The following is an 18,029-nucleotide window of genomic DNA, read 5'->3' as shown; positions in this document are numbered from 1 at the left end:
AATTAATTGATCTGATACGCTCTTAATGGGCAAAAACTCCATTAATGGTCCCTTTCTGGCTGTTAAGTGGACTGACTTGCATTAAAGGAACTTACATTCACAGCTGATTCCAACAGAGTTTGACGTTAGCATGTCGCTAAGCTAACGACTTGAAACTCTGATACAAAAAACTTGAGCTGTCAAATCGATTAATAGCGATTAGTGGCATCCAAAATAAATGTTTGAGTTTACATGATGTGTGTATATACTGTCTATTTTTATATGTATATATAAATACACAGATACATGTATATATTAAAGAAATATTTACATAGTTTATTTATTGTGTGTTTTCTTAAATATATACATTCTTGTGTGTTTTTATGTATTCATATATACATAGTACAAACACATATATGATCTAAACACAAACTGTTATTTTATATGTGATTAATCCATTTGACAGCCCTAATACATTCAAGTCCATTGAGAAAAGAAATTGCACACTTCTCCTTTATAATTTGAGTTATGGTTAATTCTGTATAGGGCAATATTATTTCCACGATGTGGAAAACAAAGAATCCAGTTATAAAAACTGAATTTACAGTATTGGAATATCATGGCAAACCTAATCAGACCTGTAATCAAAACATGATCCACAGATACACACAAAAACTCTAAGACAAAAACTGTCTTCCATACCCTCACTTAAATGATTTTATTACTTTCATGGGACATATAAAACAAAGCTAGATCAGCAGCTGTCACGCTCCATGATTACAACATTTTAATTTATGGGTGAACTGTGTCTTTTCTTAGACATACCTTGACCTAGCTACGATTTTATTCTCAAACTCTAGTAAAATTGTTTCAATTTGTTGGAGAAAATGTCTTTTAGATTCATAGAGAGAGAGCCAATATACAGTAACCTCAAATTACAACTGATCAAGTCTTTTACAAGGATGAAATTGCGTTTTAATCATGCTCTGCAAGCAGGAGGAGGAGGCCTGGAGATGTGATGCAGAAATGCATGCTGGGAAATTGATTGTTTTGCATTGCATCTGCCAAACAAAGATATTAAGACTCTGAGATGAGTTCTGTCAGTCTAATGCATCATGGGCAAATTCACATACACATGACCAGCAGGTTTCTCTCTTTAACTGGAGTGTACAGAGAACCCCTGACTGACGCCATTTGACCTCTAGTTCAGACCCAGTGATGCAGTTTTCACATGACACACAACTTGGCTGAATGTTGAAGCCTAGGGTTTAGAGAAGCATTTATTTGATGAAAGAAATCAGTAAATATGTGAAATATGATCATTTAAATTTATCTGTTTTGATATATTTTAATCTAATTTATTCCTGTAATGCAAAGCTGAATTTTCAGCAACATTACTTCAGTCTATAATGTCACATGATCCTTCAGGAATCATTCTAATAATATGTATATATATTAGGGGTGTAACGATACGCGTATTCGTATTGAACCGTTCGGTACGAGGCTTTCGGTTCGGTACGCGGTACGCATTATGTACCGAACGGTTCGTTGGACTAATTAATTAAATTTGGAAAATAAAAAAGGTGTGTGAAATATAATGTTATGCGTTCAACAAGGTAGCCCAATAACCCAAACGACGTAACAGGCAATGCCCCTGACACCAACTTATATGTTTATGTTAGGCTACTCAGTCAGGCGCTCGCTCACTCAGTACGCGCTGAAGGCTCGGTACGGATCGAGCCCCGCACGTCACCTGTAGGAGAGAAAAAACATCAATCCGTGGCGACGGTTTTGCAATCCGTCCCCTCAGTTTATAAACCGTGCTCATGAATTAATAAACTGTTCACTCGGTTTAACAAATCGTACCCAGGATTAACAAACCGTGCCCACGAATTCCCAGTCCGTGCGTTTAGATTGTGTAAACCGTACCCTCGGTTTTTGAATCCGTACCCACGAATTCATAATCCGTGCGCACGCTTTCGCAATCCGTTCCCTCGGATTTGAAAACTGACACGCATTTTACACTTAACAGTGAAACATGCATCTAACTCCGGCAGGTGGGGTGAGGTGGGTGGAGCTTAGTATAATAAAATCACAAAAATAAGTCTTCATGTTAAGAAAGAATTGTACACAAGCATTTCCAAAACTGTCCAAAGGTTATTTAAAAATAAAGCAATTCACAAATTATTTTATGACAAATATTTTTACTGTCTTGTACTCATTTATTTAGCCTACAAATTAAAATTATAAAAAATAACTTTATTTTTATTTGTATCATTATTATATATTATTAAACAGGTTATGCATAAGAATCTTTTATCCAAAATAACTTACAAAAGAGGAAAAAATTACTCCAGAGTCAGTCACAATGCCAGGTTTATTGCACAATAATAATCAAGTGCTATTATAGATTATCAGCAATTGAACAAGATTTTAATGCGCATCTTTCTTATTAAATCTTTGTATTCCACCTCGTACTACACTTGATAGAGAATCACTTAAGACACTTTGCTGTAAACCTATTCCACATAATAATATTCAATAAAACTGTATGTTAACACGTAGGAGTTTGCTGCATGAATCCGTGGGCACGGTTTGTTAATCCGTGGGCACGATTTGTTAAATCGAGTGAACAGTTTATGAATTCGTGAGTACGGTTTATAAACTGAGGGAACGGATTGCAAAACCGTCGCCACGGATTGCTTTTTTTTCTCCTACAGGTGACGTCCCGGGCTCCGTATACGGACATCACCGCAGCGAATGGTGCATTTACGTTATAGCCGCGGATATGAGACCTTACTCTGTAGTGGAAAACGCACGTTTTAAGAACATGCTTAATGTAATTGAGCCCCATTACAATATTCCTTCACGAGCCCATTTCAGACAGACCGTAATTCCTGCTTTGTTCCAAAAAACATAAGCCCAAATAGAGAACCAATTGAGTAAAAACACACTAAATATAAAGAGTTATAGAGTTCCATATAAAAAGAGTTACATCTTTGTATTTGTTCATAACCACTACAACAATATTACATTTAATTAAAAAAAAAAAATTTATATGGAGCTATTTTTGTTTTATACAGTATGCTGCTAAGAAAACACCATAGAAGATGGGTAAAGAATAGCTCCATCATTGTTCAATGTAAAAAAAACACATACTTTGTTAGTTTTAATAAATAAAACATTTTTTAAAAAATCAAGGAAATTTATCTGCCATTTTTTTCTTTTTGCTGTATCTAAAACGTACCGAACCGTACCGAACCGAACCGTGACATCAGTGTATTGAACCGAACCGAACCGTGAATTTTGTGAACCGTTACACCCCTAATATATATATATATATATGTGGTCTTCATCATTAAACACAAACTGATCTGGGATGACTTCAAAAGCCACAAAATAATGAATAATCTTGTACAATACATTATATGCCCTAGGAAACCATTCTATAGCATCTGTGTGTGAGTGTGTGTGTGTTTCAAAGTGTGTGTGTGGGTTTCTCGGTTCAGTCTCATGACTCATTCACCGTTCCCCAAAGCATCTCTCTTTTCATTTATTCAGAAAGAAAACGAGTGTTAGAGAAATGTATTTAGCTGAAAAGTAAGGCGCGCATACGTTCTCACAGACAGGTGTTACTTTAATACAGGACCTAAGGTGATCGCTGGTGTCCTTTTTACGCTGCTGCTGTTTTTCAAAATATGCTTCAATAGACATCAGGTCTGTGTTATGTAACTTCAGTACATAACCTGTAAGAGTTGACTGAATCATTTTCAGTCCCTGCTGTCAGTTTGTTCCCTGCTGGGAAATCCAGGTAGATGTTCTGGAACATGCTAGCTGCTAATTAGCTTGTCCAGCTACCAGTTCATGCTGTTCTTTGAGAACAGAGGCTAATGTTTTAATGGAAAGCTACCATGTTTCAAAATAAAGCTAGCATGTTAAGGTGTCAGAATTAGCGGGATATGAACAAATTCACCCAAGATAAGTCACTGTAAATGCACTAGGTAGTAAAAAATGCAGTATTTGACCCAATATTTGTGTGAGCTATTATAAATCATCACTTTTTTTATTGCTCAAACTTCCACCCGAAACTTGCTTAATTTGTGCCACACATAGGGCCCTAATAAATACATTTTATTTTTTCACAAATTCTGTTTTACATTTTAATTCTTCATTACATTTGAATGTTTCTTTTTTTACAATAAAAATGATGTCTAATCAATTTAATTGAAAACTCCAACTTAATAATTTATTATAATTATAATTATAGCACTGTACTTGAAATGTAAATTCTGTGTTGTCTGTTTTAATTTTTATGACTGTAAATCTCACTACATACAACAGTGCCAAAATAAAGCATATGAATTAACATTTTAATGGGTTAGTCATTCATTTTCATGCCATACAAAAGAAAAAAATATTAAAAACATTCCTGAACTATCAATCTTTATTGTGCACTACACAGTGCTTCTCATTCATAAGCCACATTTCTGTGCAAATCGTTCATAAAGTATTTTTTAAAGGAATCATTTTAAATAACATTAAATGATTTAACTAACAATTTACACACCATTTTGCTCATGAATTAGGTCTATTGTATGGTTTTGTATCTTGTTGATTTTCTATTATATAAGGCATAATGTAGAATATTTATACACTGCATAGCTGTAAAAGTAATTTACCATTAAATATTTATTCTATAAACAGGGTTGGGTTCATATAAAACAGACACAGAGGCACTTGATCCACACACACACACACAATTTTCTTTCATAACTGTGTGTTTCTTGTCAGAGCGAGTCATTACAGAATGTCATTTTAAAGAGCTCTTTTAAATTCACGCTGTACCGCCTGATTCACTCTCCGCTCTGATGTAGATGATTTACAGTCAGACCCGCATCTCTAATGACAGGAATGGACTCATGCATGTCCAAAAACCAACACAAATGTGCGAAATGACACATGATTTGACACCCTTTCAGCAGCTCTGAAAAAGCTCCTTTTTTTCGCCATTGATTCAAGCGTTTTAGTCAGAACATGTTAATGCCTTGATGCCCATCAACAGTATTGATTGGCATCGATCAAACAGTGCTTGATCTCCACATTTTTGATCTCCTGATTAAGATTAGATGATTTCAATGGAGGAGGCAATATTATGGATAGAGAACTCATATTTTAGCCAGAAGCAAGGGCTTAAAGTTAAAATGTCTTAAAGATGGATTTGTTTCTTTGTTGAATTGCTTCTGAACATGAAGCTTTTTGCTTCACAAGGTATTAATTGATGGACTGGAGTGGTGTGGATTACTTGTGGATTATTGTGATGTTTTTATCAGATGTTTGGACTCTCATTCTGACGGCACCCATTCACTGCAGAGGATCCATTAAAGAGCAAGTGATGCAATGCTACATTTCTCCAAATCTGATGAAGAAACAAACTCACCTACATCTTTGGATGAGCTGAGGGTCCAGTTTTTAGGTGAAGTTTTAGGTGAACCTGTTGACTGAACTTGACTCTGTACTGAGCTCAGAATGCTCTTTTGAAGGGGCCATCAGATGCCCATTTTCCACAAGTTGGTATGATTCTTTAGGGTCTTCATGAAATGTCTGCAACATATTTTGAAGGACTGCCCACGACTAAAGGTTTTTCTGGTCTACTAGTAGTCATTCATTTTAAGCATTTGTCGATTAATCACACATTTCTTATTAATAAACCATGCTAATAAATCATAAATCACGCTAATGAGCCTTTTATTGCCTACATAGCCTAATAGATTCTGAAGCGCATGCATAAAGCTTGCCACAGCACACTGATAAAACTAGTGTTTTCGGCTTAAGAGATGAATTCGGCGACATCTCCGAAGTAGTGAATGCGCTTGCATGCAAGTTTCATACGGATTACATAATCTGAGAATATTTTTTTTTTCAGATTTTAATTGGTTCATTTAAAAGCAGACATTTCAAATTACCAAAAAATTACCTTAAAATGGAAATAAACAGAGCAAATGCTTTGCATACACGTGAAAGGTGAATTTCAGTTAAAGCACTTAAATTAATTATTTAGTAAAAAACTTTATTATTTAATCTGTGAAGTTCCTTAAATCGCTTTGGAGGTGGAGGAATGGTGGACTACTTTTCTAGATGGATGAACTCCTGCTTACATTTTCTTTTTATGAATTTGAGCCAACAAACGTGCCCTTTTTTTGGTATTCTTAAATATTGGATAGAACATTACATAAGCAGGTCTACCACAGCAGTTTCATGTTAATACATAAAACCGTAATGAGAGGTTTTTGTAAATACACGGACTAAATGGAGACAGAACACTTTTACTGTGGTGTGTATGGATATACAGATTCAGTCTGATAGAAAAAACTGTCAATATTTTTCTCTTTGGAGTCAAAGGTGCCTTTCCAAATTGTTACAGCTTAGTCGAACCCAGAACATTCCTTTAAGCTGGTGTGACCTGGGTTTGTTCCAGCAGGATTCGTGCGATTCATAGAGCTGATCGTCTTCCTGCGAATCCATCAGGGAGTTTGTGTAGTGGAAATTGAACTCTGCATTCATCTATAATATGGAAAGACTCTTGATATCAGTCTGTCATCCATCAACAAGCTTCCTGTCGGTGCTGTTAGCTGTGTCATCCTCTCTATCTATCTGGAAATGGAGCACAACCACACCCCTCCTCTGTCTTTCCTCTTAAACACTGGCTTTCAGGGATCTCACACACACACACACACACACACGCACACTAAGCTCAGTTTACACCAACAGTTTTCTGTCTCTCTCTCTCAGGCTCATGAATCGCGTTCTTTCTCCAGGCATCTGCTAAACGGCGCACACTCATCGTCTCCTGAAACACAAACCCTTGGCAGAGATCACATGACCTCTGTAACTCCACCGCCTCTACAACGCTCTGTTCCTCTCTTCAGAACATCAATCTCGGTTCGCTTTCTATTTTAGTCACTGCTGATTGATCGGAATGATTCAGAGAGGAAATTCAACGACGTAAATCAATCCTACAGAACCACAAAACACACATTTACACACTTCATAGGCTTCTGCATAGGTTAACATTACACCGTCCCACAATGCAATGGGCCTGTTTTACCATTATAATATTAAGTATACATAGGCTGCATTCCTAAGAAATAAAATTACTGACAAAAACATTTCTCAAAGAATTTTTGTTTACTTTCGTAAATGATAATGAAGCTGAGGTGAAAATTGCTAAGTGAATTATTTAAATAATTTTTTTTTAATTATTTAAAATTATTTATATATTAAATTTAATTATTTATAAATTATTTAATAATAATTAATATATAAAATGTCTGAATATTTGTTTTACTCAGTAACTGAAATTAATTAATATGATGAAATCTTAAGTACATTTAATGAAATTATATTTATTAAAGGACAAAAAACTATACAAATGTGAACACTGTATGCAGACTAATAGTGTAAATTCAGATACATTACTAATGCTAGTTTTTGTCCTCCACAGACTTACAATATTATTCAAAATTCTGGGGTCGGTAAGATTATTTTTTGAAAGAAATTTATATTTTTCTCCAGCAATAATGCATTAAACTGATCAAAAGTGTAAGTAAAGATCAAATTTACAGTATAATGTTGTATATGTGTACTACTGTATACTATGTATTTAGCTTCAAATAAATGCTATTATTTGAACTTTCTATTCATAAAGGAATCCTAAAAAATGTAATAACAAATAACTTAATGTTAACTATTAAGAAATGTAAATACAATATGCAGCAAATCAGCATATTAGAATGTTTTCTGAAGGATCATGTGACTCCGACGATTGAAGGAATGATGCTGAAAATTCAGCACTAAATCGCAGGAATAAATTACTTTTTTTTTATTTAGTTTATTTTAAATGGTAAAAATATTTACTCTTTTTACTGTGTTTTTATCAAATAAATGCAATCTCAGTGAGCATAAGAGCCTTAAAGTTTGAACAGTAATGTATGCTAGGATGTGTCAGTTTTTAAGGCAGGGCTTAGTGAAGATGGCTTCAAAAAAAGTGAGTATGGCTCCTTTAAGACAGCTCTGACACACATGCCCATCTGATATGCTTTTGGAAACATTAATTATCTGAGCTGATGCCCTCATGTGGATCTAGGCTAACTGCTGGTGCTACCGGAATATTTACCTCACATAGTAAATCCAGCTGGACTGCTGATGAATAAACAAATCCAATTAAAGAAAGCGTTAGTCTGGGAATGCTTACCTCAGCCTCTTTAACACACACACACATACACACACCTTTAAGCAGCACCGCCATTAGGCATCACTGCACGACTAGACTGTCCTAAAGAATTTATAACCACTTGATATCAGATCACTTACGCCAATCGCTTCAAAGATACACACACAAACACGCATAGGCAAACACTGTACACACACAAACCTGATGGGTGTTGCCATCTCATTCAGCAAGCAAAACCAGCTGCTGAGCTTCCATCGATCTACTGGCCTGAGAAGAATACTGATCACACACACACACACTCTCCAATCTGATTTCCAACACAAGGGCACACACACTTGAAAATACATTAACAGGCGATGGTTATTTGAGAAGTACTCACACTCTCTGTCTCAGATCTGCATGTTAACAGAAGCCCCGCCCACAACCACAATTCAAAACTTCCTTCAGCAACAAAACAAGCACCACTAAACTACGATACAAGCTCCGCCCACACACAAATTCATTTTGCACATTTTGGAATGTGACGACTGTGATAGTCGCAAAAGATATCGCTTGCACAGACCAAATGAAAGCAGTCATCCTGCTGAACCAATGGCACGTCCAAACACTTCCCTAATAATTTTGGGAAAACATTTCAGTCAAACTGCATTAGGCTACATGTGCATCAGGAAATTTAAATTCTGCATTTACCCTTATGTAATTATAATCAATATATATATATATATATATATATATATATATATATATATACATATATATATATATATATACATATATATATATATATATATATATATATATATATATATATATATATATATATATATATATATATATATATACATATATATACATATATACATACATATATATATATATATATATATATATATTTTTTTTTTTTTTTTCCTCACTATTTTTTTTTTTTTATGTAAAAATAACAAAACAGATCACCAATTTAGATTTTGGACATTTTTGATTTGTTATAATGATACCACTATTACTACTATTACTACTAATTATATATATATATATATATAATTAGTATATATTAGTATATATATATATATATATATATATATATATATATATATATATATATATATATATATATATATATATATATATATATATATATATATATACACACTCACAAAGTTTTTAGTGAATAATTTTATTTTGATTATTTAATATCTAAATATCACAATCATACTTCAGCTTTGATACTTGTTAAATAATAATAGATTATTGTTGTATTAATTTTTTTAATTATTTTGCCAATTTATTTACTTAAAATAAAATAATTAATTAAAAACAATTATCAAAATTTTGAAATCAAAATTACAGATTACACATTTTTACAAAGAGCTGTAAATAAAATAATTCTCAGTTGCATCTTGTTGCCTGAGAGAGGTTTTCTTTATTGCTTATGGTCTCAATCTAAAGCTAAATTTCTGGTATTGACTCAATTCTTCCACCCAGTCACAATACAAGCATCACCCACAGACAGACGAAAAAACACAACCATAACACGAGCGCCACCCACAACCACCACTACCTGACATTTCCAAGTTGTTCGCATAGAGTCTTCCATTGTGATTAACATTTACTCAGCAGGACTACAGCATCTTCTCCCTGCAACACTGATGAACTCTGCTGGCTCGTTACTGCCAATTCATTTCCAGAGCATCGTCCGAGTCATCATAAAAACATGAAACCAGCGTATATGTATCATACTTAAATGCAGTTTCATGTCGCTTTATGGAAACGTAACTGCACTTAATGTCTTTTTAAAGCGCAATATGATGCTGCGGCATTAAACGTCTGCTAGAGAATATCACTAACATAACAAACCAAGAGAGGAAGAGAGGACTATTCCTTTGACAACGCACAGGCAAAAATCCTGATTTCCGAAATAATTTAATTTGGATGCACCGTGCCTCACTATTCGCTAAACAGACAGCAATTTAAATTTCAGGAAACTAATGCAAAACTAATGGATAAAATAATAGTTATTCAGCAGGACTTTTCTCCTGGGCAAAAAGCATTTCATTTAAAGATTAGTGGTAAGCTGCTCTACTTCTCTCTCTTTCGCTCTGACAATGAGACTGTAAGTGATTTGACTTTAAAGAGCCAGGAGTAAAGTGAGCATGTGTGTGTGACAAGTCAGCAGCAATAAGACACAACGGGACAAGCCCCTCCCCTTTGCATGCCCCTCCCACTCATCTGTATAACTGCAGATCTTTTCAGTCTTGTGCTACACAACAAGTCTCAAGTCTCAGACTCATGAGGACAAAGCTTGTGTATTTAACAATATCAAAATGTGCAGACACAAATTAAATGTATAAAAAATATTTGGATTTTTAAAATTCTATGTACATTTGCTTAAAAGGGACAGTTCACCCCAAAATGACAATTTGTCATAAATTCCTCCAAGACCTGCATGACTTTCTTTCTTGTGGAACACAAAGGGACTTGTGCACTAAATTACAATCAATATTTTCAGTTCATAAGGGAAGTGACATCATGTCTGATTTGTTTATTATTATTTGAGTAAATATTTTATTTGGAATTATTTTATATTTGACTAACTTGTGCACTATAATACAATCTTTTTTCGTTTATGAGAAGTAGCACCAGGTCTGACTTATGAATTATTAATTCATAAGATTATTATATATGATTATTTAATATCTATTTATTCAAAACTATTTTATTTTTTTTCAAAATTATTTTATTTTAGAAGTCCATACGACTTGTGCACTATATTACTGTCTTTTCCTTTTATGAAAAGTAGCACTGATTCATGAATTATTTATTGTTTTGAACAAATCTTTTCAATGAATCAGTTGGTCTGAATGATTCATTCACAAACCAGACTGATCTGCTCTCATGTTGACTCACTGAATCACTGATCAGATGGTCAGTGAATAACTTACATTTGGTTAATTTTTTATCTCAATTGCAGAAGACCCATAGATATAGTACACCAATTGTACTCTCATACGAATCATACGATGCTTTCACATTCTTTATTCAACGTTTGAAAGCATCAGTTCTTTTGTATTTTATGGAAGAAAGTCATACAGGTTCAAAATGACATTGAGGTGAGTAAACGATGACAAAATGTACAATGACTGGCAAAGTATAACAGGTAAATGACCCTTTACTCCATGTGGATTGGGGATTGCAGTCAGAAAATGGGTACCCTGGGAGTTCGTGGTCACCTTGTTGGTTATAGTTAAAATTTCGCTTCACACTGTGCTGCAAACATGTTCATCAAGAAGCCCAGTCTCACAGCTTGAGGTTTAAAAAGAGAGCATCGCTACTATCCTGTCGAGATGACATCAGTCGGACCTATTTCTACATCATATTATTTGCACACTTGAGTAATGAAAGTGATTTCTGTTGACACAAAGCGAATTCATTGTCCGCCGATGCCTTTATTAGAGTTCGAGTGCCGTCCATCACGCCGATTACATTTGTAAAACCAGCGATCACATTATTTTTTCACCATTGGAGACAGTAAATGCACCAGGTCAAACGTACGCACAGTGGCAAGCACATTGTCACGTCAAGGCTGCTTTTTACAAATGCCCATGTGGGTGTAACAAACGGCGAGTGCGCTCTTCAGAGCATAGCTTTCCAAGTTTATATGTACGTGAGGTTTATTCACGAGGGCCCTGAATTCATAGCTCACAACGAGGAAGTGATATTGGGACCAGTATTTCTATAGGAAATCTTTTAGCTCCTGTGAGATTCATATGAAGAACTAATCCAACAGCAGCAGACATAACGGATAACCCACACACACGCAACCCAATACAGTCCAAGCCAGCTGGGCTGAAATTGCCCAGACTGATTTAATATTCTGTGTGGACAGAGATATCAGCAGCACCTGGCATCAAATCCTCAACTCCAAATCAGATCAATTCAGAAATCAACTTCACTGAATGGCACAGTAGTTATTAAAGACAGCTGCTCGTTCTGAATGATGGTTCTCCAGCTTCGTTCAACCACTCCAAAGCCTTTCTGCACGGATCTCCACTAACATGATTGAAGCAAACAATAAAATATCATAAAACCCAGCACATTTTCCACTGACATTACATTGATTTCATTTTCAAAGGCATTTTTTTTTTTACTTTATGAGATCTTTATTACTTTCTAAAAATGTTTCCATCCTTCTATGTCAAAAACTTAAATGTGATAAAATCATACACTCACATTTAGAAGTAATACAAATTTAGAACAAAATACAAAAGTTTAGAACAAAAGTTTCAATTTCAATTCAATTTTTTGTGAACAGTCCACTTAAAACATTTTCATTTTTTCACTTTCAAAAGCTTTTTTTTTTTTTTTTTTGCCTTGAGCACCCCTCGATTTATAACCATGTCAATTTTTTTTCTCCCTGCGTGGTGAAATATTTATGGTTTCTTCAATAACTACATGACAAAATCATTTAATCCAGAAGAAAACTTCACAGACAACACATATTGACCCAAATGCTTAATTGTCTGGTAAGATGTCTGTCAAAGATTTAACAGTAAGATTAGATAATGTGACAATATGACAATATATTATGCAAAGTTATATATGAATATATATATAAACACACACACACACACACACACTCATATATGCTGTATGGACAGGTAAAATATATAGTTGAAGGGCACAGCTTATTCATGTATGTATTTATTAATTTCATTTTAGATAACACACACACACACACACAGGATTCACTCTTAAATATATAATATAGGCAGTCTCTCTCAATCTCAAACACACACACACACACACACACACACACACACACACACACAGCATTCACTCTTAAATATATAATATAGGCAGTCTCTCTCAAACACACACACACACACCTTAAAATACGAAGCGTTGTGAACTTACAGCATCATTCTGTATCGCTGCAATAACACATACACGGATATGTTCATTTTATAAAACGCGACGATCCGTCCACAAACACCGCTGAAAGTGCTTATATATACCCGTGCCTGATAAACCCTTGGTATCTTCATGTGGTCACAGACATCATCATCTTCATCTTCATCAACATCATCTCTCGACGGATCGACGAGCTCAAGATATTCTGCTCCCCTCCGTCTGTCCTATTAAAATCACAGCAGTGATTCGGTTCTTCTCCCGTCTGCAGTCTGGACTCACCCCAGCGCCTCGCACAGGCGCGCGCACACTCACACATGAACGCACGCGCGCGCGTCTCCAAGCAGCGTTTATTCAGCCTCTCCGAAATGTCTGAACAGGTAAACTGCCACGAGACGAGCATGTGAAAGATTCTCACGCACATACTGAGAGAAATACACCTCTTCCTCGCGACTTCTTACCACGAGAACCATATTTCCCGCCAAAATATCAGTAAGTAGCCTAGTGTAAAATTAATCGATACTGAATGCATTAGGGACACGATTATATAAGTAACTGCAGGGTATTTGGAGGGAATTTTATGTTGTCATGGTAAATGTGTGCTCAAACTGCGAGATATTTTTAAATGTTTATTCTTACAGAAAACATAGGGTACAATGATGGTAATATAATATCATACACCAAACCTGTATGCATTTATCTTAAACAAAGCAATTGAATAAAAGCGGTACTCGGACAGTACAACTGGATCTTCAGCTGTTTGACCTTTTCCTCACTACTGCCATATTTCTGACCAAAAAGAAATAGCGGTGAATGCAAAAACTCATGAGAAGCAATACCAGAAAAAATATTGATGGTTTTTGAAATATTACTGGTTTTGATCCACACAATTAATTAATAATTTACAGGCCTACAAAAAGGTAGTCAGCACAGACGTTGCCAAATCTGACAGATTCCAACGTTTACTTAGGCTACTGGATCCATAATTTATTTCTTCACAGCATGAGGGGCAGTTTACTCAAAAATGAAAACTTGGTCATCATTTCCATCACTCTCAAATCATTCCAAATATGTATGACTTTCTTTGGTGGTACAAAAATATTAAATACATCTTCAATATTGAAATATACTATGGTGTTACCTTTTGGTACAACCTACAGTATTTTTCTTTCTCAGGAAAACGTCCCGAAGAATCATTTTCTTGCTGTTGTTGACTGCACTACCACACACGAGGTCCTGGGGGCGCTGTTGCTCTCACTCAGATTGCTGTTGCCTGGAAAATCATTTTCCGGGCACCTTAAGCATCTGCCTGAAGAAGCTGTTTGAACACAATAGCTGTGAGCAGCATAAACAAACGGCCTCCTGTGACATAACAGCTGTCTGTTTAAATTCATAGGGGTCAGTGCACATCACACGCACCCATAACTGCATTCAGTAAATGGGCGGCCCAGGATTTTCAGCTCCTTCCGCGTGATAAATCAGATTAAAGCTGCGTTCAGGAGATTTTCCAGACAGACGTATGCCTGGATCGATGGTCTTATTCCGACTGGGCTGCATTAACGGATGAGTTATGAGAGATTTCTGCAGACGGCACGGCTATGCAGAGTCTAAACCTACAGGAGCGGAGTCACTTAACACCTGAGTTTGGGTGTGAGTGTGTGTGTGTGTGTGTGTCACTGCTAACAAGCCTCAAGTTTTTAAAGTGAACTTCCTGTCATAACATGGTGACATCTGTATCATTTGAGAATTGTGTCTTAATAGGATCCAAAAGTGGCTTTTGTGAGTGATTTTACCAACATCAATATTTCTTAGTGGACATAAGAGAAAAAACAAACAATCAAAAACAACAACAACACCACACACACACACACACACACACACACACACACACACACACACACACACACACACACACACACACACACACAGTATGCACACAAACAAACTTGAAAAAGTGGCTACTAACTGAAATAAATTAAACCTACATAGAAAGAGTTAAAGAAAAGCTAATAAAAATGACAAAAGCACATCACAAATTTTCAAAAACTTGTAAAATGAAAGCTTAAAATACAAATGATAATTTAATGTATTATTAATTACTGTTATATTATATTCAATGCACTAAAATAATACTGCTGAATATATATATGAACAAACACGCATCATTATAAAACACGTTATTCTTCTATTTATTAGTGTCAAATTTCATACATCATTCTTTACCCACAAAAGTTGTTAAATTTGCATTTTCCACAACAATATGTTCATAATATATTCATTTTACTGGCTTAAATGTCCCAAAAAGTCCCAGAGAATCTTCTGATGGCAAATCTGTGGATGTAAAAGTGGCTAGAAGACAAACGAGTTGCGACAGTTGTTTTCTGTAGTACACAGTTTCCGTCTTTCATTCGAAGCCCTCACATCACTCAAGAGAGGGTTAAACTATCATTCTCAAAATTTAACTCAAACCATGTAAACCTGTTTTATTTACTCGCCGGAGCCAATTTCTACTCTCATTTGGTGCTGGATGTCTGCGTTTGTTTCTCTAGCTGATTCTTTGTGACTGGGGAAAATGAGAGCGACAGGAATAGAGCCGTCAGCAAGGAGAAAACAAACACCAGAATGGCATCTTCCAAACCAAATGATTTATTTCACAGTTAATGTTGGAACAGCATGACAAATCGGAGTATTTTGTAAGGCTCGGGACGTCGTGATGAGGGCAGACGCACATTAGGCCTAATCTGACGTCTGAGCGACACTTGATATGATCTACAAGTCCAGTCTGACACAAACTCCATCTGCACACACAACAGATTTCAGTTAGAATTCAGGAATAATCCTGTTCTCCATCTCCATCTCGCTTCTTTCCAGGGCTAGAAAGGTCAAAGTGACGCACGCAATCCAACACAATACTCTCTACTCGAGAAACTAATGGCTTGACAAAAAAAGACAGATTTTTGATTAATGCGCACATTGTGTCTTATTCTGGCCTGGTCTCGCCTAGCCAGACTTTTGACTAGCAGCATAAACTATTTTGGCCAAGAATCATCCATCTGATTGCCCATCTGACCAACATGTCAAGAAATACCACAGTTTGTCATACATGGCACTATTATAAAGTAGATAATTAATAGGCAGTTGAGGAAACAAAATATGATGCGTCAAATTATAAAACGATAATTAAAACAACAATAATAAAACTAATATGCATATATATGTATATATGAATAGTTTGGGTTTAATGGAGTTTCCGCCGAAATCAGTATTGTATTTTGTAATTTGATGAAAAAAGCGATATTAGCAGAGTTATTAGATCATGTTTTCTCCCTTTTTCCCAAACTGCGACAAACACCAGTCTCCCTTTTGTTGCAAATTGCGATATATCCGCTCAACCAATCACAGGGCAGCATTCCTTTGAAAACGTTGAAAATAATTTTACAGTGTAGACATCATTTAGAAAACAAAACACAATGTATAGTTATTCTTGTGGATAGTTTTGGTTACTGGCTACTAAGCATCTCAAGTTAAATCTTTGGTGTCTTTTAAAGATTTGATGACTGAGCAGGCAAATTTGGACCAAAAAAGGGTCTTTCTCAGTAGTTCTCTTTTACTGTATAAACATGACTATGTTTCTAGATGGACTATTACAGAAACCTGCATACACTGACTGTGAGAGGTTTCGTAGAGCTGCCAATCAGATTTGAGCTTGTCAGATCAAATGGCTCGGCTCACTTTGGGCTCACACACACAATACACTATGTTGAGATATTTCTCTTTGTATTACTGATGGCATTTCCCAGCCGCAGGCTGCAGTGCAGAGACAGCAATAGCTACTTTAAAAGATGTTTCCAGCACAGCACTCATCTCATCTGGAACCAACAAAATCTCATTCTCTTGTTCTGTATTCTCTTGCTATGCTGTAGCAATCATATCTACCCACCCTGATCACACGCACACACAGCGAGTCAAGGGCTGTCAGGATTACCAGTATTAATTATTAAAAGTACTAATTTTACAATCACTGGTTCATATAGTTGGAGAAAACTTCAAGATATACTGGAAAAGTAGAATTGTGATTTTCTAAGGGAAATAAATACACATTTCAGAACTAGTAAAAATAGTCTTTTTAATGAGGGACATGAGGAAATCCAACCAAATGTTCATTTGACTTAATATTCACATTTTTTCCATTTATTACATCCTTCATAGATTTATTTTATTAAGCAAGAATGTAAATTAAATACCATAATTGAATACAAAATAGCATTGACAACACTAAACAGAAATGTAAACACAACATAACCTTTTAAAAACTGAGGACAACTATTTATACGCCTAACAAATTCCCATTCCTTCTCAATGATTATTTAATTACATAAGCGGGTAAAACAACCGATAGCCACACCCCAAACACAGTGACCACTCCCACAAAACACAACGCGTAGACAAGACCAGACATATTAACTCTGATTAATTTACTTTAGCTAATTAAAAACACATTATTATTTTGTAAAATGAACAGAAAAAGGGCACATAGTAAAAATAGTTTTAGAAATGTAGTCACTGACTGGAAAAACCCCTGAACCAGTTTTAGAGTGACCTGTTTTTTGCCTGTCTCCGTGAGCACCAGTCAGGCTATAGAACATAATATAAAGAGTTAAAACTATCCATATAAAAGAAATCACATGCTCTTCTACATTAAGTCTCGAAAGCCACAACAGTAAAGTATATTGTTTTGGTAAATCCATCAGAAGAACACCAGAATTGTAACCTTTGACTGAGGGTCATGAGGTCATTGTTACATAATCAGTCCTCACTGCCGGCCCATGTACATGCAAAATATTGAGATATAAAGAGATTTTACACTTCATGAAACACATTTTCACCCAAACATCAAAGCAAGCAATTCTTTGAG

At 35.3% G+C, this 18,029-nt stretch overlaps 2 protein-coding genes across 3 annotated transcripts in view; both read right to left on the bottom strand.

Annotated features, from left to right (window-relative positions):
• LOC113066682 (uncharacterized) overlaps positions 1–18,029 on the bottom strand; it is a 672,150-nt gene that overhangs the window by 184,047 nt on the left and 470,074 nt on the right. The window lies entirely within an intron of this gene.
• The window catches only part of LOC113066693 (leucine-rich repeat and immunoglobulin-like domain-containing nogo receptor-interacting protein 1), a 77,987-nt gene that overhangs the window by 11,277 nt on the left and 48,681 nt on the right, over positions 1–18,029 (bottom strand). Inside the window, exon 1 of one of the 2 annotated variants that reach the window (XM_026238660.1) lies at positions 13,121–13,478. The exons of the other annotated variant lie outside the window; for it this stretch is intronic. The gene's annotated coding sequence lies outside the window, so the exon portion shown is untranslated. Of the gene's footprint in view, positions 1–13,120; positions 13,479–18,029 lie in introns of those variants that run through there. 2 annotated transcript variants of the gene reach the window in all.

Source organism: Carassius auratus, chromosome 50 (genome assembly GCF_003368295.1).
Source record: "Carassius auratus strain Wakin chromosome 50, ASM336829v1, whole genome shotgun sequence".
Classification (NCBI taxonomy): domain Eukaryota; kingdom Metazoa; phylum Chordata; class Actinopteri; order Cypriniformes; family Cyprinidae; genus Carassius; species Carassius auratus.
The sequence above is the reverse complement of the archived record's forward strand: the minus strand, read 5'-3'. Positions and strand labels throughout refer to the sequence as shown.